The sequence below is a fragment of the Aphelocoma coerulescens genome, assembly GCF_041296385.1.
Source record: "Aphelocoma coerulescens isolate FSJ_1873_10779 chromosome Z unlocalized genomic scaffold, UR_Acoe_1.0 ChrZ, whole genome shotgun sequence".
In the NCBI taxonomy this organism is placed as follows: Eukaryota; Metazoa; Chordata; class Aves; order Passeriformes; family Corvidae; genus Aphelocoma; species Aphelocoma coerulescens.
The window spans coordinates 57,958,480-57,971,144 of record NW_027184085.1 but is presented as its reverse complement, the minus strand read 5'-3'; the positions used below and the strand labels follow the sequence as shown (position 1 = coordinate 57,971,144).

Here is a 12,665-nt window from a genome sequence, read left to right as displayed (position 1 = left end):
CCATGCAGCTTCCAACAGGTTTCCTTTGTGCTCCAGCTAGCTGGGAAGAGGTTTTGTTGGTTTTTTCCTTGTTCTTTTTCCCTTCCCTCCCCCTTTGCTTCACTGCCTCCCTTCCCTCCTCGCCAGTTTGGGGGGCCCGCGGGGTGGCCCCAGCTGGTCCGAGCCCAGGTGTCTGTTCTGTCTCTGGGAATTTGTTGTATTTTGAGGGGTTTTTTTATCCTGTTCTACCCTGTTTTGTTCATGTGTTAATAAACAGTTTGGTTTCTTTTTCCCACTTTTCACTCCCTGTGACCCATTTGTCTCATTGACAGAGGAAAAGGGGACAGTCACTCCGGAGTGTCTCCTCCTGAAGTTTTGTTTCAAAAACCGAGACATAGGTTTTAATGAACAACTGTAAAAACATCCTTTAGATAATCTAATACATAGACTAAATTAATCATTGGAGAAATGCCTTCTTATTACAGTATTAAATAATATATCAAGTCTAGGTATTTTTCCTCATTTAAAGATTTAGGGTATTTTAATGGATTATTTACCTTGAGAAAAAAAAGTCAATTTATTCTGTGAATAAAATCAGAAGAGATTAAAAATGCTCAAGCAATAATTTTCCAGTTTTTAAAGTAATTATATGTTTGCCCTGATAAATTGCATTCAGTTTTGGTAGTTATTTTACTATTCTGGAAGATGTCTCTTATAACTGAGACCCCCTAAGAAATCAATATTTGTTTTCATGTACCCATCTGGTGAGTTGAATAGCGACTTTTGCAAAGCAGTTACTTTCAGTCATCTAGCCTAATAGCCAGTTCAATTGTTTTGTTTACTATCAGGAACTTCAAACTGAATAACAAAGAGGGTTTGTGTGCACAAAAGCAAATGCTGGCTACATGAGAGCATTAAATAAAATGCCATTTAGTCAAGTTCTCATAACTTATTTTCCACTTTTTCACTTGGCCTTCAAAAAACATTCAAAACAAACCAGAAAGGGGTCTCCAAAATTTCCTGAAGAGTATTTTTTTACTTACCCATATATATAAATTAAAGGAATTTCTTTGGCACAAAACCAGTGATTTAACAGCATCATCCCTATGTAGCTCTCTCTGCACTGGAATAAAGCAAGAACTCAAGCACGGAGCACATTGCCAGAGGGTATTTCAGGATAATATCACAGCAGTCAACTTGCATTTGTCATACATGAAATCCCTATTTGTGCTTGGTCTTTGCATATTAAGTGCCTTAATTAATTTGAGCTTAATATTTTTAAATTGAATGTTAAAATCAATCCATCAGTCCAGGTACAATAATCAAGCTTTTATGGTCTTCCTGTGTTTACTGTATACCTTTACAAGTGTTTTAAGATGTGTGGAATGTATTTTTATGTTTTACTTGTATCTTGGTTTCAAGGCAGATTTTAAAAAAACCCCAGTTGCAACAAACAGCCCAGCCCCCCATAAGCACATGACCCTTATCTCAACTGATATCACCCCTCTGACCAGGAGGAGCCATTGGTGGACAGAGGTGGTCTGTCAAGGGGAAAACACCAACCGCCTTGAACCAGGGGGGTGGACTGTGGGTGGGCTGTGGGCGGACTGTGGGCGGAGCAAAAGCTATAAAAGTGTAAGAGAAGACACGCCCACTCTCTTTTTTCCCTTCCTCTCCAGCTTGCTAAGGCAGTGCTGGAGAAGCCTACCCCTTTCTAGGGGCTTTTAGAAATAGATTTCTTTTTGACCAGCCTAAACTGCAAGTTTATTTTTTTCTCTACCTGAGGTTCAGAGCTGTCTTAAGCCTAAAGCTCCTGAATCCCTGCGCTCCTGGGGCATATCTCTCGAGCCATCAGGATCCAAAATTTTTATATTTTGTTAGTTTTTTTTTTTGCAATTTTTCAATTTTTCTGTTTTAATAAATTGTTTTAATTTCTAAAAAGAGTTGTCTCATTCCTCACAACTCTTTTGGGGGCTCTCCGGGATCCTATTTTTGCCCTAAAATCCAGGTATTTTGGTTAATTTTACTATTTTTGAATTTTTGCGATTTTTTTGGTTTTTCTCCTTGGATTTTCTGGGCTCCCACAAGGATTACTGCAGCAGAGAAAGGACACCTCCGGTGGAGAAAGACTTGTGGTAAGGCTTGAACCCTTCTTAAAGGGAACTTAGTTAGGGACTTACCCTTTTTAAGGGCTATTAGTTTTTGGGGAACCTCCGAGTGGAATTCCTTTTGTGAGAGAGTGTGTGGGGGGGTTGGCCGCCCCCAGTGTGTGTGTGAGTGTGCTTGAAAGGGTTCATTTTAAAGGGCACCACGAGGGATCACCCCTTTAGAGACACAGAGGGGAGGATCGAGTGTGGTGATCAGCCTTTCTGGGGGGAGGTTTCCACGTTTTAGGGGTGTGCGCAGCCCCAAATTCATTTTTATTAGTGTCTCAGTCTCCTCGGGTCTAGAACTGAGGAGAAACCTCATTTTAAACCCCTCTCTTTTCCTTTTCGCCGCGTGGTCGGCGGCCATTTTGAAATTTCGGGCCGCCGCGTGGTCGGCGGCCATTTTGAAATTTCGCGTTTCCACGTGGTCGGCCGCCATTTTGAAATTTCGCGCCACCGCGTGGTCGGCCGCCATTTTGAAATTTCGCGCCGCCGCGTGGTCGGCCGCCATTTTGAAATTTCGGGTTTCCACGTGGTCGGCCGCCATTTTGAAATTTCGGGTCGCCACGTGGTCGGCCGCCATTTTGTGTCTTTTTAATTTGAACTGCACCCCTTTTGCTGTTCTAAGTGCATGTGTGAACTTGTTTTAGCTGCACTCTTCTGGTCAGTGCTATCTAGCACCTTTATACTTCCTGTTAGTTTGGAGTGTTTGGGTTATTGGATTGTAGTTGTAATTTGCTTTATCTGCTTTAATCATAAGACACTACTTTGATATTTAGAATTACTGTTTGTGTTATTCATTATAATCTTTTTCCTTTAATTTGGTTATAAATATTTTAAATTTATCTCTCCTTTGCTAATAAAGACAACTCCTGTTTCTTAAGTATTATATGTATAAAGCTATCTAAATTTCAGTTATACTTTAAACAATTTAAATATTCACTAATTATTCTTTTTATAATTAAAACTAATATTTTCTTGCAACATATTTGTTTCTCACCAGCCTACCATATTTAATTTTCCCACAGATTCGCCATCATTCATTCCCTTATATATCTACTAACCTTGCTTGCTTTTCTCTACATTAGTTGTATTGTATTTTATGCTTATAACTTTATTATCATTTTTTTATTGTGATAGTGTATTGAATTTAGGTTATTTTGTAACATTATTTCCTTATGCAATATTCTAAATGTTTTATATAATACAATACTTTGGTTTATTTAATTAGAAAAAAAAAAAAAAAAAAAAATAAAAAATTTTTCTTCTGCACTAGCTACTTGTTTGCTTCCCAGTAACAAAATGGGACAAGCGAATAGCAAAAAGAAAGACCTAATGAAGAAATACAAAATTTTCCCAGAAAGCCCGTTAGGACAAATGCTCCTAAAGTGGGAAGAAAATCTTTTAACTAAAGAAAAAGACCAGTGTCAAATGATCAGGTACTGTGTTTTTAAGTGGCCAAAACATAAAATTAACAAAGATGGTCTCAAATGGCCCAAGTATGGGTCTTCTGAAAAATGGCTTTGTGAGGCTTTGCATTCTTATGTACATTACAAAGCTCCAAAACATTCTGATGAATTAGACTATGCTAAAATTTGGTTAAATTATTGGCAAAAACAAAATGAAGACCAAAGCAAAAAATTAGGATTGGAAGAGGAAACTAAATCTAATTCAATTGGACTTAATAAAAATTCAAACCAAATTTTTTCCATTGCAGAAGAACACAAACAGAAGGAAAAGCAAAAACCTAAATTAAATAAACCAAAGTGGGACCCCCTAGACTACCTTCCTCCAGTAACTCCTCCAGAAAGGAGGGTCCAAATTGAACAAGAAAGGGTCCTTCCTTCATCAAGCCACCCAATCGAAAGGGACTCAGAAAATGAGAATGAAAGTGAAAAAGAAAATTCTGTTCCTTCCTGCTCTCACAAAAAGACAACCGGACAAAGGATTTCTTCTAGCCAGGATGGCCCAGCATCTTGCACTAGAAAGAAATCATTTAAAACACCTGACTGTCCCACCTGCCTTAGCACTCCCCATGAGTCTAAAATTTTACCTCTTAGGGAGGTACCCATGGGAAATGCTCAAGGAGGAATTGGTTACGTAGTTGTACCTCTAGCTTCATCTGAGGTACGGGAATTTAAAAAGGAAATGAAAAGCCTGATGGCTGACCCCATTGGTCTAGCTGACCAATTTGATCAATTCCTCGGCCCTAATATTTATAATTGGGGAGAGATACAATCCATCCTTCACTCCTTATTCACCATTGAGGAAAGAAAATTGATTAGAGCTGCAGGAGTGACAGTCTGGGACAGAGAAAATAATTCTAATCAAGGCCCAATTGGAGAACAAAAATTACCACTGACAGACCCTGAATGGAACCCAAATTCAGAAGAGGGCAGGAGGAACATGAAGGACTACAGAAATTTAATTATAAAAGGGATTAGAGAAGCTGTTCCTCGAGTTAATAATATGAAAAAAGCATTTTGTGGGGAACAGGAAAAGGATGAGTCCCCAACAGCTTGGATGGCTCGGTTAAGGAATAACATTCAACTTTATTCTGTCATTGACTTAGACACTGAGGGAGGCAAAACTATGCTAAAGGTACATTTTGTGCTTCACTCCTGGCCTGACATCAGGAAAAAATTAGAAAAATTGGAAAAGTGGCCAGAGAGGGAACTAGATGAATTACTGGAGGAAGCCCAAAAAGTCTTTGTTAGGAGGGATGAAGAGAGGATGAAGGCTAAAAGCCGAATAATGAATAACAGTACTAATGCTCCAATCCACAACCCTCCTACACAAAGAACTTCCCAAAGGGGCATCCCACAACAGCAAACCCAAATCTGCTCTCAGCAACAGCCACAGGTTTGTGTTTGCAATAAACAATCTACCCCAATTGTTCAAAGACCTGAGAGGTTAATTTGCACATACTGTAATAAACCAGGCCACGGGCAGTGGTACTGTTTTAAAAAGCAGAGAGATCAAGGAGTCCTTCAAATGGAGGGACAAATTTTGAACAACTGAAGGGGTCAGGGGCTTTATTCTCTGGGGCAAAAACATCTTAAAGAGCCCTTGATAAAATTAGAAGCTGGACCCCAGAGACAACAAGTGGAGTTTTTAGTGGACACAGGTGCTGAAAGAACCTGTGTCACTGAAACACCTCCAGGATGTTTTATTTCTCAAGATACATTAGATATATATGGTGCTAATGGTGAAAGCTTTGCTGTTCCTGTAATTAAAAATGTAACCCTTTCCATACAAGGACGTACCCATACAGGGGATGTGCTATACCTACCTCAAGCTGGGATCAATCTTTTAGGACGTGACTTCCAAATACCTCTGAGGGTTGGGGTGGTACCGCAGGGTGGAAAAATGACCACTAAATTGTTTGTTTTATCTTTAGTAGATGAGCAACACATTGACCCGGTAGTGTGGGCCAAACCTGGCAACCGGGGAAAAATGGACATCACACCTCTAACAATTGAGTTGCTCCCAAATAGCCAGCCAGTACGTGTACCACAATATCCCCTCTCCAAGGACAAAAGAAAGGGCCTGAAGCCTGTTATCATGGACTTATTACAAGATGGAATTCTTGAGACCTGCAAATCCAGTTACAACACTCCAATTTTGGCTGTCCAGAAACCAGATAAGTCATTCCGGCTTGTACAAGATCTGCGTGAGGTCAATAAGAGAGTCCAAACCAGGTACCCACTGGTGCAGGACCCCTATACACTCCTGAGTCGGGTACCCCCAGCACATGCCTGGTTCTCTGTTATTGACCTTAAAGATGCTTTCTGGTCATGTCCTCTAGATTCTCATTGCAGAGACATCTTTGCATTTACCTGGGAGGATCCGGACACTGGACGGAAGCAGCAGCTGCGCTGGACTCGCCTGCCTCAAGGTTACACCGAGTCACCCACACTCTTTGGCCAAGCGCTAGAAGATTTGCTAAGTTCCTTTTCTCCACCCGAAGGGATTCAGGTAACTCAGTACGTAGACGACCTGCTCCTCTCTGGGGAACAGGAGTCTACGGTAAGAACTGCTACAATTCAGTTACTGAATTTTCTAGGGAGGAACGGGCTGAGGGTGTCAAAACCTAAATTACAATTTGTGCTACAGGAGGTGAAGTATTTGGGACATCTAATTGGCCATGGCACAAAAAAACTCAGTGCTGAAAGAGTAGAAGGAATCCTAAATCTACCACCTCCAACTTCAAAACGAGAAATCCGGCAATTATTAGGCCTATTTGGATACTGCAGACTGTGGATTGATCAGTATTCACAATCTGCCAAATTTTTATATGAAAAACTAATAGAAGAAGAACCTTTTAATTGGACTAATTCAGACACACAAAAATTACAAAATCTGAAAGAGAAATTAACAAAAGCACCTGTTTTAAGCCTTCCTTCACTAGAAAAACCCTTCGATCTATTTGTTAATGTGGAGAAGGGAATTGCCTATGGCGTCTTGACCCAGGAGTGGGGAGGAGTCAGGAAGCCAGTGGCTTTTCTTTCCAAATTACTGGATCCAGTGTCCAGAGGATGGCCCGTCTGCATCCAGTCCATCGCCGCAGCAGCTGTTCTGGTCTCGGAGAGTCAAAAACTCATTTTTGGTGGAGACTTGACAGTGCATACACCACACTCAATCAAAACCATTTTAGCTCACAGGGCTGCAGAGTGGTTAACTGATCCAAGAATAGTCAAATATGAAGCCATTCTCATGCACTCAGACCACCTGAGGTTAGTTGTGTGTACACACCAAAATCCAGCTCAATTTCTTTATGGGACCCCATCAGAAAAAGAAATTGAACACAATTGCATTGAAATAATTGACATCCAAACAAAAGTCAGAGAGGACCTGGTGGACTGTCCTCTCAATGAAGGGGAAATCCTCTTCATTGACGGGTCATCTCGAGTGGTGGATGGAAAACGATGCTCTGGCTATTCAGTGGTCGATGGACACCAAATGTGTGTGCTAGAAAAGGGCAGATTGCCACCGACCTGGTCAGCTCAGGTCTGTGAGCTCTATGCCCTAGAAAAAGCACTCCACCGACTAGCTGGAAGCATTGGGACCATTTACACTGACTCCAGATACGCTTATGGCGTAGTCCACACCTTTGGAAAAATCTGGTCCGAAAGAGGGTTCCTAAACACCAAAGGGAAAGATATCCTACATAAGGAATTGATCCTAAAAATTCTAAAAGCACTGCAACTGCCTCAGGTGATCTCAGTGGTGCATATTCCAGGTCATCAATCGGGAACCACAAAAGAAGCTCGGGGGAACAACCTAGCAGACTTGGCAGCAAAAGAAGCAGCAGTGGAAGAAGAGGTAAAAGTGATGGAAGTAAACCAACTTCCAACTAACACCACCACATCTGACACTATTCCACAAACTAACATTTTACCCACGCCCATTTTTACTGATCAGGAAAAACAGAAATTAGTTTTAATTGGAGCTAATGAGGATTCTCAAGGTCGCTGGTATTTACCAGATAAACGCCAAATTTTAAACAAAAATTTAACCCGAGAAATTCTACAAAATATCCACCAAAGCAATCATTGGGGTTCAAAGGCTCTGGCGGATCACTATCTCAGAACCTTTGGATGCACTGGTGTTTATGAAATAGCCAACCAAATAACCCGGGACTGTGTAATCTGTCAAAAAGTTAACAAAAAGGTAATGAAAAAGAACACGGGCGGAGGAATTGAATTAGCAATCAGGCCTTTCCAAAACATTCAAATTGACTTTACAGAAATGCCTCCTGTCCAGAGGTGGAAATACCTATTGGTAATCGTTGATCACCTTACCCACTGGGTGGAAGCTATTCCAACTGTCAATGCAACAGCCCAGACAGTGAGTAAGGTGATCCTCGAGCAAATTATCCCCCGGTATGGGATAGTCCACCGCATAGATTCAGATCGAGGTACTCATTTTACCTCCCAAATTGTACAACAATTGGCTCAGCAATTAGGAACAAATTGGAGATTACACACCCCGTGGCATCCACAGAGCTCTGGGAGAGTGGAACGGATGAACCAGACAATCAAGAACACCCTCACAAAATTAATGCTGGAAACAAAATGGACCTGGGTAAAATGCCTTCCACTTGCTCTTCTTAGAATTAGGACACAGCCAAGATCTGATTTGGGTTGTTCACCATATGAGATGTTGTATGGATTACCCTACCTTGCTACACCACAAGAGTTGAATGTGAAAGAGTGTGGAAACACCAATGTACAACAATATGTACAGATAATTGCCAAAAATCTAGAGTTGCTAAGGGAAAGAGGTTTTCTACCACAAACTCCCCCACTTGATTTTAATTTACATCACATCAATCCAGGTGACTGGGTGTTAATAAAATCCTGGAAAGAAAAGTCATTAACCCCATCCTGGGAAGGTCCATTTCAGGTCCAGCTAACCACTGAAACAGCTGTCCGGACATTTGAGAAGGGCTGGACGCATGTCAAGAGGGTGAAGGGTCCAGTAACACCACCAATTGAAGAGAAGAAACCTCCAGACAAACCATCAAACTAAACACCCTGTTTGAAAGCTCCACTCAGCATCCCTCACTCCAAGTTAATAAAATCCTGTACTCCCAGTTCTTCCCCAGTTATACCTCAGTAATAAGTGCTAGCTACAAGTTGTTAAACTAAGTTGAAAATATTTTGCTGTTAATTCTGTTCTTTGTTATTCCCTTTTACAGATTCTGCCTTCACACAACCATATTGTCACATCAACTGTATAGTAAGGCTCCATTTGAAGCCAGCATTCTCTTCCAATAACAGTCCAATCAGACTCCAAAATTATGGGCACGATAACTCTAATCTTTGACAAGGCCAACCCTAAAATAACCATGAGTTTCCAGAAGCCTGAGGTCACTGAAGAACCATCTGAAGGTGAGATGCCTAAAGAAAGGACAAAAGAAGCAAAGATGACAACCCCCACCAGCAGAGGCAACCCAAATGCTGACAGCTCCTCTCGGGTATGCCTAAAGGGGAAAGTGAGCAACATCCTGCTACTGAGTGTCATCTGTCTCTGGGTCCTCTGGCCTCCCTTTACACAAGCAGCCGACAGCCGCTGTAACAGATGTTACAAGACTGTGTACCAGGCAGAAGGAGGCTCATTTCAAATTCGACACTTTTTCCGAGCACATACTTATGTTAATCCATCTTGTTACAACATAACAAGGTTGAGTATCTGCTCAGAAAAAGGTCACAAGTACTGGATTGGCAAAAACATTGGCACCCAAATACATAAGCAGAAGGGAGAGTGTCCCTCCCAAGACGATTGGCTCTGTTTCAATTTTAGATACATAACCAAGACAGAAGATTTGTTAAAAAGAAAGACCTATGACACTGATCTGATCCAAGAGGTGGTCATAGAAGAAAAGGAAAAACAAAAAGAAAACAATCCTTTGATGTCAAGGAAAAACTTGTTTATTGACCTGGCAGAAAGGATTGGACAGCAGCTAAATTTAACAAATTGCTGGGTGTGCGGAGGAACTTTAGAATCGGAGAGTTGGCCTTGGCGGGGAGTCAGTCTTGGACCCCCCGATTTACTCCGACTGAGTAATCTCTCCCCCACAACCAGACATGACAATGAAACCTGGCTGCTAAGCAATACTGTTATTGGAGAAGAATGCATCTGGAGGAAAGGAAGAAAATTTTTAAAAGAAGTTGGTGAGACAATATGCAAAAGGTACCTGGTAACTGATGGGCAAAAACATTGGTGGATACCTCAAGAACCAGATGTATTCTGGTCTGCAGAAAAGGTTAAAAACAAAAATTGCATTTTGAATCCTGTTAAAAAACTCTGGCAGTGCTGGGATCAAGGAAATCCATATTCTGTCCTGCCACAAATTTCCAAGTACTGGATTACAGCAGCAAGTATACAACCCCACTTCTGGGAAGCACCACAAGACCTCTACTGGATCTGTGGTAACCGAGCTTATTCCAACTTACCACCTCGCTGGAAAGGGAGCTGCACTCTTGGAGCCATTCAACCAAACTTCTTCCTACTTGCTGAAAACGCTGGAGCCCACCTTGGAATCTCCCTTTATGATGAACTTTTCCGTACTAAGAGACATGTAATAGGAGGGACCCAGAGATGGGGAGAAGAAGAGTGGCCACCTGAGAGGATCCTAGAGACTTATGGACCTGCAACATGGGCACAGGATGGGAGCTGGGGGTACCGAACTCCCATCTACATGCTAAACCGGATCATCAGACTGCAAGCACTAATTGAGGTAATCACTAATGAGACCTCTCTTGCTCTTGAACTACTTAACACACAGCAAGGGCAAACTCGAGCAGCCGTGTACCAAAATAGGCTGGCATTGGACTATTTACTAGCTGAAGAAGGTGGAGTATGCGGCAAGTTTAACACCTCAGACTGCTGCATCCATATTGATGATCACGGTGAAGCCATCACCAAGATTACCCAAAACATCAGGAAACTAGCCCATGTTCCAGTGCAGAAATGGCAGCCCTTGATCACTTCTGAATGGTGGGAAAATATTTTCCAAGGACAATGGTGGAAGAAAGCTTTAATTATTGTTGGACTTTCCCTTACAGGACTTATTTTTCTCCCTTGTTTAATCCCTTGTTTCATCCGTCTAATCACCACTGTCGTCCAAAGCATGCCACTGATCCAGGATCTTCAAGGACAACAGCAGCGTCCACCATTCGCTCAAAAGATTATGCATATCAATAAAAGTAACAATAAGAAAACTAGAAAGGAGAGAAAAATTGCCCAGCAAGTGTGGGACAGTTTTAAAGAGCTTGAATCTATCCCTGAAGAGTTATCCACCTCCACTTAAATGCAAAGACCAAAGATGTGAGCATAAGAGAAAAAGGGGGGACTTGTCATACATGAAATCCCTATTTGTGCTTGGTCTTTGCATATTAAGTGCCTTAATTAATTTGAGCTTAATATTTTTAAATTGAATGTTAAAATCAATCCATCAGTCCAGGTACAATAATCAAGCTTTTATGGTCTTCCTGTGTTTACTGTATACCTTTACAAGTGTTTTAAGATGTGTGGAATGTATTTTTATGTTTTACTTGTATCTTGGTTTCAAGGCAGATTTTAAAAAAACCCCAGTTGCAACAAACAGCCCAGCCCCCCATAAGCACATGACCCTTATCTCAACTGATATCACCCCTCTGACCAGGAGGAGCCATTGGTGGACAGAGGTGGTCTGTCAAGGGGAAAACACCAACCGCCTTGAACCAGGGGGGTGGACTGTGGGTGGGCTGTGGGCGGACTGTGGGCGGAGCAAAAGCTATAAAAGTGTAAGAGAAGACACGCCCACTCTCTTTTTTCCCTTCCTCTCCAGCTTGCTAAGGCAGTGCTGGAGAAGCCTACCCCTTTCTAGGGGCTTTTAGAAATAGATTTCTTTTTGACCAGCCTAAACTGCAAGTTTATTTTTTTCTCTACCTGAGGTTCAGAGCTGTCTTAAGCCTAAAGCTCCTGAATCCCTGCGCTCCTGGGGCATATCTCTCGAGCCATCAGGATCCAAAATTTTTATATTTTGTTAGGGTTTTTTTTTGCAATTTTTCAATTTTTCTGTTTTAATAAATTGTTTTAATTTCTAAAAAGAGTTGTCTCATTCCTCACACATTTATCTGCAGAACTTTAGGGTCATTACTTAACTTTAACAAGCACATAAAAGCCATCAGGAGTCTTCTCTCTTCATAGAGAGGAAAGTCACAGGTTTTCTATTTGAAAGGGATGAAGCTACAGAGAATTCCCATGTTCACCACACCCCTACATGAAGAATCCTGAACGTTGGAGTAATGTTACAGTCACAAGTCTTTCCAACTGACTAAGCTACTGTCCTTTGATGTCATTTTGGAAAAAAAGTTGCTTTGTCTCCTGGTTTAATTATAAAATCATAATTTCATTGAGAGTCATGTACAGTGTTACCCCCAGTGTATAAGCAAAATATGGAATGCTGTTTATCTCATTAAGTGTCTTTATACATGACAGGACTACAGAGACTATATTTTTCATAAAAAAAAAATATTTGAAAAGCAAATCATTACCATTTTACACTGACAAAAAAGATTGTTTAAGTTATTTCTCAACAGAAAGTTGCAATTTTCTTCAGAAAAATGTTTTAATATGTGTTGTCCAAAACAGCATCCCACTGAGCTTCAGTTTTGTCCTATCTTGCTAACTTGTATATTTCCATACCCTGAACCTTCTGATTTAAAAGGTGCATTTTACCCACAGTATATAATAAAATGGAAATTAATAAAGATAGATCAAGCCACAACTTTTAAAAGGTCACTAGTTAGACTATAACTTATACTGAAAAAATCTGAGATCATTTCTAAAAGATACCTGTCAAATAACTCTTAATGTTGTTAAACCAGATTCTCTACTTGGTAATTTTTTCAAATTAATTTTTAATTCATTATGATTTAACCATATCTCACAACAAAAATACCAAGTCCCAAGAAAGTTATTTAAGTTTTAATTTAAGTTAGAAAGTTATTGTGTTTTAATTAGAGCTGCTTTTTAAAATACTCCAAT

General features: G+C 40.7%; 1 long non-coding RNA gene across 1 annotated transcript; it reads left to right on the top strand.

Moving 5' to 3' along the window:
- The first annotated feature begins 1,407 nt into the window (after positions 1-1,407).
- LOC138103768 (uncharacterized) lies at positions 1,408-9,818 on the top strand. Its single transcript, XR_011147843.1, has 3 exons — positions 1,408-2,114; positions 7,369-7,451; positions 8,830-9,818. It is a non-coding gene; the product is annotated as an uncharacterized lncRNA (long non-coding RNA).
- Positions 9,819-12,665: the final 2,847 nt, after the last annotated feature.